Genomic DNA, 12,090 nt, shown 5'->3' with positions numbered 1-12,090 from the left:
GAAGTGCCTTTGTGTTGCACCTTATACCTCAATAGAATCCATGTGGAAAGAAAATTTCAGCAGGAAAGACCTCTCCCTGTAGAAGCATCATGCATCAGAAAATAGAAAGATCTGGGCAAGGGGAGGTGTCAGTCTGCCTTTGGGATAAATTGTGTCTGTTGCAAGGTCTAACAGGCAACAACTTGCTTTGTTTTTTTTCATTCAATGTCCATGAAAAAAACAGCAGTGTGAAGCTCAGTGCTAGTAGTCCCCTCCTTTCACCTCCAGTGTGTAGCTGTGGAGCAGAAACATGCCTGATTCTTGAACGGCACATCATCTGGGTGATTCAAGACTAGGGAGAGTTGTGTGTGTCCACACTAGTTAGGTCCAGGCCTAAACTGCTGAGGGAAACCAGCAAGTGAGGCACAGAACTACACCATCCTGGTCCAGAGATTCCCATGGGTGTCTCAGCTGGGAGTTCACCACAGCTCACTTGCTCCTTGCATTTACCATCAGTGAGCACCAGCTTTAAGAAGCATGGGGCTGGTTTGGTGCTGGAATCTTTTAGCTCAGCAAAAGGTTCACCAGCCCAGGTATGCCCTGTCCCACTGCACTGTGCTGCAGCATCAAGTATGTAGATGGCCCCATCACCCAGTAGGGTACAGCTGATCCAAAAAATCAGGTGTGAGCACATACCCACACACCTGCCAGCATGCAGACAACATGCATATATAAGGAGTCCATGCCAGCTGTGAGAATCATGGAATCACAGAATCATAGAATGTTTAGGGTTGGAAAGGACCTCAAGATCATCTAGTTCCAACCCCCCTGCCATGGGCAGGGACACCTCACACTAGACCATGTCGCCCAAGGCTCCGTGGCCTTGGGCAACAGCCTGGCCTTGAACACTGCCAGGGATGGAGCATTCACCACTTCTTTGGGCAGCCTGTTCCAGAAGACCAACAATAATGCCCAGAAGTATAAATAAACCTGTCAGCATGTTCTGAATACATTTGAACAGTCAGGGTGGATGCTTTTGGTCAGCAGTACTGATCCTACTAGGTTCCTGGTTTGCAGAACAGCTGCCATAAGGGGAGCACACCTTTCATACTGCATGAAAAAAAACACACTCTCAAGGCTTCAGCAGGTGAACGACTGAACAAGCATGACCGAGAGTAGAGGTAGCCATACTTGTGCTGGGTAAAGAGAAATGCAGTGCTGTCACGTATGACTGTCAGGTCTGGGTTACATGACCTCTCTCTGGAAGCTGAATGCTTCCTCATTAAGTTTCCCACCAATGTGAAGACTTGGAAAAATGAAAGCAAACATTTTCATTCCCCCCCCCCCTTTTTGTTTGTTTGAAGTATCATCGTCTCAGAAAGTGGAATTAAAGCTTAGCAGACAGCCTGACACGGGGCCTGCTAGTACTCTTTAGGGTATGACAATCTCTTAAAGCAATGCTTGTTATGAAAATAAAGCACATGAAAAAAAGTTTTTCACTTGTTTTACTGCATTACAGTGCTGCTGCCTTCTGTTAGACAGGAACACGTACAAGGAGTGTACATAGGGTGTTGCCATTAGTGCTGAATTTGGGAGTGGTGTAATTTGGGGAGTAGCTCAGCCGACTCTGTTTCAACCATCTTTTAAACTGGTTAAACGGAGTGATTAAAAAATAATCAACAGGTCTTGATAACTCACCTCAGGTTGGGTAATGCTCTCGTCTGATCAGTGCACTGAAAGGAGAAGGGGCCCCAGTGGAAAAAGTCCTTTTTGATTACATGAATAAAAGCAATGTACACTCACAGTAGAGCTCAGTTAGTGCTTGGGAAGGTAACAGTAAAATCTGGCATTGGTTGAGTGTTTGGCATAGTGAATTGAATACATTTCTGTGACTCCGTATGTTCTAAGTGAGGTATTGGCTTAAAGTAAGCATTTTTATTAAAACTGACTGTTTTCCAAGCGTTCAAGAATTACAAAGCTAATCTTGATGAAGTTCTTTGCCAACAGTGTAGTCACTTAGTATTGCTTAGTAAAAATCCTGAAAATGTCAAACTAACTGCTTGGCTGATCAAAACAAAAAATAAAATCCCAAAGACCCTCAACGGTAGTTTTTTCTAGGATTAGTTTAGAAAGCCTTGAAAGTTGTAATATTTTGTTCAGATTGTCTCTCCTAAGCAATCAGCTGCTTTGCAATCTTCAAAACAAAATTACCCTTTAGGACAAAAAAAAAAAAAATGCAAAGTTGAATTCTAACTACTTTTTTTTTTTTTTTTAATTCCCCATTAATGAATTTAAAAGATGCCTAAATGCACATGTAAATGCCCTAAATCATTACACACTTTTTTTCCTAAGCTACAAAATCGATTTTATATTTCTATCTGTGGATCTAATATTTCTTTTAGAACTATTTCTTTTTACAGGAATAAGGGCTTTCCCTGTCTGCCTCTATTCATGGACGATTTCTAAACCTGTATTGTATGCCTACTAGGATGCTGAAATCCAAATTACAAAGGCAGTTAAACTCTCATAATCAAAGGGATATGGTATTTCAGCAGGATGGCAGGAGGACTATGTCTTGTGCTCTTTGATAAACACTTGTAAAACAACAACTGGAAGGGAAGATTTCCTACCACACATTTCCAATTTTCCCAAATGCAAACGACTGTACATATTCCTATTGCCCAAGGGAACTCCATGAGAAGAAAGAAGAATAAAAAAGAAAAATAAAAAGCAAGCTTAGCATTGCTGACACATCTAGATCTGGAAAGTGCCAGAAAGCTATCTTAAAACCTCAAGCAAACACGTGTTTCTGGACTTAACAAACAGTGAAGAATGGAAGTCGGTACAAGACCACATCCTTTCCTTTGTTTGCTGCTCAGTTTTGAGAGAAACGAACAATCCCTTCCCAGGTACCCAAACCCTCTCAAAGAAGGGTTGGAAGTGTTCCCAAAGGAATGTGTTCCTTCTTGTGTTAAGGCGGAAGGGGAAGGGGAAGGGGAAAAGGAAGGAGAAGGGAAAGGGGAAGGGAAGGAGAAGGGGCTGCCAGCAAGAACAGCTTTCGAAAACCAGGCTGATACTGCTTGACTCAGAGGTTAGAGATTTTCCAGCAGGCTGGAAGAATGGCACTTTTGCTGTAAATTCATGCTGCCAGCTTCTAGTATTGGGAGAATAATATTCAATCAATAGGGTCTAAAAAATTTCAAAGAGGTTGGCTTATGTAACGGATTTCAACCATTGACTAAATCAAGAAGAACAAAACTCTTGTTATCTGTGGCATGTTAATGAGAATAAAACCAGTTCTCCATGACTCTGTAGAAAGGATTGCTCAGCTCAGGTTGTAGAGAAACCCAGTTGCCCCCAAGGCCTGAAGCCTAGGACAAAAGCTGCATCTGAGTGAAAGAAATCCATCCATAAAGAAATAAATAAGCAATCAAAGAGCAAAAGATTAGAAACCCTGTGGGGAACAAAGGAAGTAGTACCATGGAAATGGAATTAAGGGCAGGTTAAAATGCTGAATGCATTTCACTTTCCAGGCATTCAGCACCAAAATGAGGGCTGCTGTACTTTAATGGAAACTGTCAAGCAAAAAGTAATCACAAAAGATTACATAATAATAATAAAAAAATATGAAAAACTCTATTTTTTCTAATAAAAATATTCTTAGGTTTTGGGGGATTTTGTGGATTTTTGGATGTGGATTTTTTGTGGGTTTCTAATGTTTACTGTCTGGATTTTGCTAGTTTCCATCAAGAACTGTGGAACTGCAAAACTGCTGAACAAAAAGCACGCTGTGCTTTCCCACTGCCCTTTGAAGGAGGCAGGCTAAGTGTCAGGATTGTTACTTCCAGTGCAGGATCCAGGCCAGCCGGGAGCAGTGGGACAGCCCCACACACCTCCTGTGGTAATGGGTGCCAAGAGTGACCATTCGTTCCATGTCCTCTACACAAAAGGGATGCCATGGACAGAAATTATTTAGCTTAGAAATGGTCATAGGCAGGCATAGTTTGAGGAAACAGAAGGCAAAGGCAGAATTTCCTGTTATTTCTGCTAGTTTTGGTTCACTGCTAAGATTCTCTATTACTAACCAAAGGAGGATGCACCCAAATGCACCCACCAGTGGCTTCACAGTTCCTGAGATTCTGCCCACAAGCCAGGCACCACCACTGGGGCACTGACCCTGTGGCACTGGCTGCTGTCCCAGCTCCCAGAGTGTCTCATTGACAGAGGCGATCTTCCTAGAGAAGCCAGCTAAGCCTCCCTTCACTGCTGATCATACCCACAGCCTGGTGGGGAAAAGCATTTAACACGTGGTGTTCATGGTTGCAAAACTAGAGCTTGTTTAATCCTTGGCTTAACTTGAGCAGTTCCTCTCCAAACAGTTCCCACCTCTGCTCTCCATGAACATGTGTGCGGGTTAAGTAGGACAGTCCCCTGTGGGAGGGAGCAGTCCCGAAGGTGTTGCTGCTCAATGCCACTGCTAGAAGGAGGGCAGAAAACTGCCCAGACCCAGGAAATGCTTCAGGTTTAACACATTTTTGTGAGTTCTCAGCAGCGCTCTGCATCAGTGAAACACCAAAGTGCACTCCCTGCATCCAGAGAGGACAGCTGCACACCATCTGTTAAAAATGGGGGCTCCTCCTGTGTCATCAGACCGCTTCACGGCCTGAAAGAGTGAGATGAGAGGGTACCTGTGACTATCCAACAACTGCCAGATACCAGATGAAGCCTCTGGCTGGCAAAAATGAAGTGATAGGTCAGCTTAGTTTATGGAGGAATCTGTATTTACTGGCTGTGCCAGGCTGTGCTGTCAGGAGGTACGTTTGAAGGCTGAAGACTTCCACTGGTAGCCTGTTGAAACATAAACAGAGCATTATTAGACCTGGCATGCCATTGAGCTCATCCGATTTCCTACCCGTGCACCAGCCAGTAGCAAATTCTTCAGGATGAAGAATCTCTCTAAGTTATGAGGGAGGATCTACACCCACCTCCTATAAATCACAGACTAATCAGCAAGGCATGCACTTCTACAACAGCTAAAACTTTCCTCAGTCTCTGTCAAAGCAGCTTCACACTGACATCTGCTAAACAGGAACGAAGAACCTGTTCTTTCTTCAGCTTGATCACTAGTCAAGGTGAGACCATTAGTGTTCAGAGTTGTCACTAAAGAGCCATCAGATGGTCCTTACAAATGCCCAAGTACATCAAGTTTTTTCTCTTGCCTTTTTATAGTCAAGGCCCTCCCTATCCTAATCGCATTTCTGAAAAAATAAAGGTATCATGCCTCTCAGTTAAAATCCCCTCGTGAAACTAGGGTGAAGGTTGAGAAACCCCATTCTAAGAGGACAACTGACTAATGAATTTGATGAAATCAAATCATCATTTATATAAAGTAATAAACCTGTGCATAAAAGCAGTCCCTGCTGGCTCAGCTCTGGCACAGAGCACAGTTTAATTTGAGAATTTGTAGTATACAAAGATAGAAAGAAAACTCCAAATGACTTGTATATAAAATGCAAGTGTCCTTCACAGCAACCCTCAGGTCCTACTTATGTCCTGCTGTGGAACCAAATCCATGATGAGGGAGGAACTCCTCCAAGGAGCCACACATCAGGGAAACAAATCCTGGGGTCATTAATTTCCCAATTCTGCCATTCCCTGGGATGAACATACACAAGTTTAGGACTGCAGTAACTGATTCTAACTTTGGGAGTTCATTTAACAAATTCCTTGCTCCAGCAAGAAGTTGCAAATCTTTTTACCTCCTGCTTTCTTCCTATGATTGTTGGTTTTGGTTTTTACTACGGGTCTCAAGTTTGCTATTGGGGTGCTGTGAAATGTTTTCTGCCAGTCCTGGCATGAGAGACAGGTAACCTGTGAACTCGCCTAAACCAACTCTCCCTCTCATGAACTGGCACGTGGACCTGCTCATCTTCCCCAGCACAAGTGTCTGAATAGACCTTTGGTTATATATTCAGGTTTTAGCATGATTCCCCATTGTAGTTCTATGCACATACCCATTAAAGAAATTAATATATTAATCTGCCAGACAACTAATGACAGACATCAAGTCCAAGTAAAGCTTTTTACAGCTTGGTAATATAACTTCAAGCTTGGTAATACAATTGCATGATGCTGTTCACAAAGAACCATAGAATCATAGAATGGTTAGGGTTGGAAAGGACACCGAGATCAACTTGATTCAACATAAACTGCAGTGGCCTCTTCACCCATCTCAGAGGTAAAACAAAGGTCTGGGAGCTCTGAAGAATCAAGCATTCTTTGAAACATTTCAGTGATAAAAGGTAGATAAAATCTACAAGGCAGAGCTATGGCAACTTCTCCTCTACCTTATTAGAGCAGGTCAATCCTTGGGGACTATAGCATTTTGACACTGCTCCCTTAAAGATAAGGGGAAAGGCAGGTGCTACATTTATCTAGTAAATGATTTCTGGAGTTGCATTCCTGTGCATTCATGCACAAATCAAGAACACTGTTGTGCTTCAAACACCCCCAGGCCTAATGGTGAGGTCCAAGACAATGTGTGGCAAACAGCAACACGTACCCTCCAGCACTGGAAACTCAAGATGATGGAAACTCAGACGCAAGCTGCATCATTTCATCTCACTTGAGCCTGACATATGTTGCTATTTCCATACTGTCACTCATGTGAGCCCTGAGCCAAGGCAGAAAAAAGTGCTCTCTCTGCCTCCTCTTGTGTTTGTGTGACATCCCTCCTTTGCAAATGGTGCTCAGAAGAAAAGCCACGTGGTGAGCTTTGATAGCAGTGTGCTATGCTGAGAAAAGAGAGGCAGGGTGTACACCTATTGAAACCGCCACTTCCCTAAAAGCAAGTTGGAACACAGAGAAAGAGCTGGGCTTTCACAGGCTTGCCAGCGGAGAGGATTAACCTGACTCTCAACTGCCATGCCCACTGTGTGGGGTCATTAGCAGCAGTGCAGTGTGTTACCCCTCCTCTCCACAGTGGTTTGCAGAATGCTCAGGGCTGCAAAGGTCCAGTGGTTTAAGAACTGGGTTTTACTTAATGCCTTTGTTTGCTGCTCAGCTTCGGCAGCAGCGGCTGCGTGGCAGTGATCAGCACCTCGCAGTGTCCTTCACAGCACAGGGGCACCCCAGGCCTGAAGGGAGATACTCGCGGCAGTGCAGCCCTGGCCCCTCTCAGCTCACATCTGTGTGAGACCTCACAAAGGCAGGGATGAATTGGGACGGACACAGGGGGTCGCAGTGCTCTGGTCAGGCTTAAGCGAGTGATGTGGACACGGCTTCCTGCGAGCCAAAGCTGCTTTTTGGTAAAAGCACAGGGTTTTTCAGGTAATGATAGTTCTAGAATGGACAAAACAAGACAAAGGAAAGCATTCCCATTTCCTATGGAAAAAACTTTACAACTTTCCGTTTTTTTTTTGGCAAACCAGAATTATTCTGCTCATAAAACTTTAATAGGATTGTTCTGTTTACAGGGCAGGGCTGTTTCCACTACCCCAGCAAATGAAGCGAAGCTTGCTTTGGCTTCAGGGCCTTCCCTGGAGCTGTGAGCCCTGCGGGACTGGCAGCATCGCAGAGTCTGGGAGTGCTGGGAAAGGCAGGAGAGAGGGACAAAAAGTTAGTCACCCTCAGCCTTTTCCACTCACTGCCCTGCTGAAGGGCCATAGATGCCCACCCCAGTTAGAGGAAGACCTGAGGCAACACACTGAAGGTACTCATGGCCTCTATATGGCTGCAGCTAAGCAAAGAACTGATGCCAAATGCAGGAGCAGAGGGGACGTCTGATCCTCCTCCTTTCCACACTTCCAAACACAGTATGGGCCACAGCAGGGTGTAGGGCTGGTGCAAGCTGCCTCTAAGTTTAGCCCCCCAGAGTGCCTGCAGTCAGGTTCTTAAGAGTTAGCCGCTTCTGCAGCAGCTGATGTGACCCTCATGCTACAGCAGCCCCATGGCTCTTGAGTAAGCTGTGTGGGATGTTCCACACAGAACAGGTTTCAGGCATGGTGAGTGTTAAAACAGAGTGATGTGGCCTGAGAGTCAATGGGAACTCATTCTGCCTGAGCCCACCCAGCTCAGTGCACCAAGAATGACATTGGGTGGGATGATTTCTCCTAAGTCCTGCTTTTTTTTACATACATGCTATGTGTGCATAGGCTTTATCTCTATTGCGTGCAGCCTAAATCTCATGGAAAACTCTGCCAAAGCATACGCAGTATTTATCTGGACCAGATCCAAATCATGGGAAAATACAATGTGTTCTCTCTCTTCAAGTATTAGGTTTACTTACTTCTGGATGTGCTGCTTATGATGACCTATTCACAGACATGGGGCATCTGGCTTTTTGAAGGAAATAGGGGGGTTTGGGGTTTTTTTTCAGGAGTGGAGGTTTTTTTGCTAAATGTTAATGATGTGCCCAGCCTTCCTACTTGCCAGGAGGCCACGGTGGATGGAGCAGAGCGGCAGGTACTTACAGGCCCTTCTCATGTTCTGCTCCGTATATCCCAGCTCTGCCCATTTACCAGATCCCTAGGCTCCCAGGTAGTGCCCTGTGCAAGCTCTTGGCAGTGCCAGACAAGCCCCAGGGAGCTGAAGGGCGAACCAAGACCTGGTGGTTTTAATCGTACCATCAAAGAAAAAAGCCCCATCTACTGCATGACCACACTGAAAGTCTTTTCCTGTCAGTCTTATGCAGGTAACACAACAATTGACTTCTTTATTTAATTTCACTTGTTTAAACTGTCAAGAGCTGGCAACTCCTGAAAGAAAGGATTAAGTGGGAGAAGTGGAAGGAGCCCTATCTGCTTGCTCTGTTCATTGCCCTAGTCTGGAGTGCTTTCATTCTGTGTTTGTACAGTTTCTGGTACGACATGGTCCTGACCCAACTATTCAGATGAATAAGCTGATGCTAAGGAGTTGTTTGCTGGCCTGAGTATACTTTCTTTTTAGTTGTTAATATAAATAATGGAAAGTGGTGCTCACTTTTGTCTCAACTATTTCTTTCATCAGTCTCCCATTTTTTTTTTTTTTTCCTAGGGCTGGTGACTTGGCCATAAAAAAATAGCCTCTGGATGGAAAGTTAGCTCAGTCAGGATTAATAATTATTGGTGTCTAAAAGCTGCAGGGCCTGGCTGCAGTGGACTGCAAATATTTCTAAAAATATATGCTTTCAAATTAAAATGTTTAAAAGCTTTTTTCTTTAATAAAAGCTTAGTGCTTTGAGAGATGGTTTAGATCAACATCGTAGAAGCTTTACTTGCAAAAATACTTGATGTGATTTAATTTCTAAAATGCTTTAATGGCTTCAGAGATTTCAGAAGAAATACTGGAAATGATTTAGATGGAAATATCACCAAGCCTGTTAACTTCTTATAGAACAAGAAAACCCTACCATTTAGGGTGTACTGTTACTTGAGTGTGATCCACTGGGAAAAACAGATTTTTGGATTTCTTTAGTATTGTCCTTACTCCATTCTGGAATCAATGTTCATTGAGACAGTCTTGGCTGGCCTCCATTCACAAGCTTCAGGTATCATGACTGCAAAGAAAAAACATCTGGAAAAATGCAGTTTCAGGAGAACTAACCAGGGAAAGGCAGAAGAAAAGCAGAGGAATGACGCAGAAAGAGGGAAATGAGAATGGAGGGTTAGGAGGTGCCAGTGTTTGACAGCACACTGCAGAGAAAAACAGAAAAAGCAAGGGGAGATGCGCCATGGTTACATCTTTTTGTGCCATGAAGTAACCCACAATAATCACCTGACAGGTCCCACATCCAGATCTGGAGAAGGCCAAGTGTCGTCACACTCCTGACTTGGCTGAGTCTCCTGTATCTCGCTTACTCCTGGCCTGTGGATTCACTTACTGACCTCTCTGTGTTTGAGAGGGACCGTCAACCTCCCGAGCTGTGAAACCTCTACTGGCATCACGGCAAAGCCTTTGAAGCATTTGCGGGGAATTGGGAGCCCTGGGGCAATGAGGATAGCACCTGAGATAAGAGTGAGAGGGGTGAAAGAATCCATGCCTCAAACCACGCAGAATATTCAAACAGTTAAGCAAAAACCGCGGTTCACAAACAGGGACTGCTGTATCCTCTCACAGCGGAAAAGGCTTTAGAGACAGTCCCTGACCAGTAAAGATCAAGGCACGAGTTTAAAAACGTTGCTTCTCGGCGGAGTTCACAAGCAGCGCGGTGGCACCTGGTGCACTGTGGAAGCCCTGGCTGCGGACCCCGTGCAGCGGCACTGCCGGCAGCGAGCGGGCACACCGCCGGGGCTCCCACACCGAGAACGGCATTTCACGTGAGTGCCCCGCTGGGGCATCCCCATCCCTGGGCACCGGGCAGCGCCAGCCCTGGCCCGGGACCGGCTCTGACCCATACCGTGCGGGGAACAACGCTCCTGTTAAGGGCTTCGAATCGGTGCCCGACGCCCAAGCGCGGGGAGGCTGCACCGAGCTTCGACCCCGGCGGGTTTCCCAAGGATGCTGCCTTTCCAGCCGCAGCCTCGAGGGCAGCTCTGCTCTCCGGGGCACGGACCTCTCGCATCGCGCTGGCCCAGGCTGTGAGCTGGAGGCGAGAAACCCCCCCAAGCATCCGCCGCCGTCCCTCGCACCCCAGCGCGCCTCCGGAGCTGCGGGGGGGCAGAGGGGGCCATGTGGGGCCGCCCAGAACCCCGAGCCCAGAACTGCCCCCCACTCCCGCGGCCGGGCAGAGGGGTTGCACCGCTGGGTGCACGGAGTTGCGAGGAGTGCAGTGCTGGGGGACTGCGGGGCCAGCGGGGGCACTGCCGGGCGGCCGGTGGAGGACTTGCACTACTGGGGGATCGAAGGGATGGCCCTGGCTGAGGGACGGCCCTGTTCGGGGAGGGCTGGGGGGAGCCGAGGTGCCGGCGAGGGGTTGGAGCGCGCCGTGTTGATTTTGGGCGGCGCGCAGCCGCAGTGCGGGCCGCCGGCGGGTACAAAGCGGCTGCGGGAGGAGTTTGTGGGCTCTCAGCAGTGCGGGCTGGCGGGGGTGGTTGGAGTTTTGCGGGGCTCCTGGGCGCCCACCATCACCTGCCCACCGCTCCGCCGGCAGCCGCGGTGGGGCCTCCTGCTCCCGGGGCGCGGAGCCCGGAGGTGAGCGGCGGGGGATAGAGACGAGTCGGGCGGGGGCCGGCAGCAGTGCTGCTCCTCTCGCCGGGGGGAGCAGCCCGCCCCAGGGAGCCTCAGGGTCGGCCCGGCCCTGGGCGGGGAGCGGTTGTTCGGTCGGTCTGCCGCGGCGCTGCCCCGCTGGCGGCAAGACGGCGGTCCGGGTACAGCGGTACATGAGCGCATCGCGGAGTTGTTGGTGCCGGTACCCGCTTCGCGGTTCCAGTGAAAAAGCGTGGTTTTGCCCGGGGTGGGGGCCACAGATACAGGAGTGTTCTGTCTATCGCTGCATCCCGTCTCTACTTAGGAGCAGTGAAGGTGCATCGCAGCCCTGCCGCTCCCAGTGCTCCGCCGGCCGGGTTGCTGCTCGGAGTGGCGGCGCTGTGCCCACCGCGGGTCTCGGCGGTTCCCCTCGACCCGGCCGCCGCCTTGTTCGGCGGGGGGTGGACGTGCGGCCGGAGGGGGGAAGCAGCTGCGCGGGGCAGAGGAGGGACAGCGGGTACCGGCATGCAGGGTCGCATCCACAGCGGGAGTTGTGTTCATCGGTGTTTTGTTTAAATGGGCTGCCTTGGATAAAGTCTAACTGATGAGCTGGCGCTGTAAAAAGGCAGCAGAGAACTTTTTTGGGGATGGGGGAAGGGTCTTGGGCTTTGATGGTCAACCTGTGAATATGCCGTAACTTTGGCTGCTCTTCATGGATCTCAAAAAGCTCTTGAAGACATCCTGAAGTGTTTGAAAACCATCTTACTCCTGAAACAAAGAACACTGTGAGGCTCTATAGCTTGATACATAGTTATGCGTAAAAACTGATTCAGGCATAATTGCAAGCCTCAGTAATGACAGTGACTTACCTGTGACTTCCTTGGCCCCGGGTTTCACGTAAGACCAAGCTTAGTTTAACTTTCTTGTATTGATGTTAAGGTCAGGTGTAGCGTGCTTTTGTTAAATTAAAGCTCTCAAATTTTAATAGCAGAGCCCATCTGGCAGTTC

The 12,090-nt window shown here is 47.7% G+C and overlaps 1 protein-coding gene across 1 annotated transcript in view; it reads left to right on the top strand.

Annotated features, from left to right (window-relative positions):
- The first annotated feature begins 10,954 nt into the window (after nucleotides 1-10,954).
- LOC115600916 (KN motif and ankyrin repeat domain-containing protein 1-like) overlaps nucleotides 10,955-12,090 on the top strand; it is a 107,983-nt gene continuing 106,847 nt past the window's right edge. Inside the window, exon 1 of the mRNA XM_030470376.1 lies at nucleotides 10,955-11,088. The gene's annotated coding sequence lies outside the window, so the exon portion shown is untranslated. The remainder of the gene's footprint in view (nucleotides 11,089-12,090) is intronic.

Source organism: Strigops habroptila, chromosome Z (assembly GCF_004027225.2).
Source record: "Strigops habroptila isolate Jane chromosome Z, bStrHab1.2.pri, whole genome shotgun sequence".
NCBI classification, from domain to species: domain Eukaryota; kingdom Metazoa; phylum Chordata; class Aves; order Psittaciformes; family Psittacidae; genus Strigops; species Strigops habroptila.
Note: the sequence above shows the minus strand (reverse complement) of the source record. Positions and strands in the feature narration are given on the sequence as shown.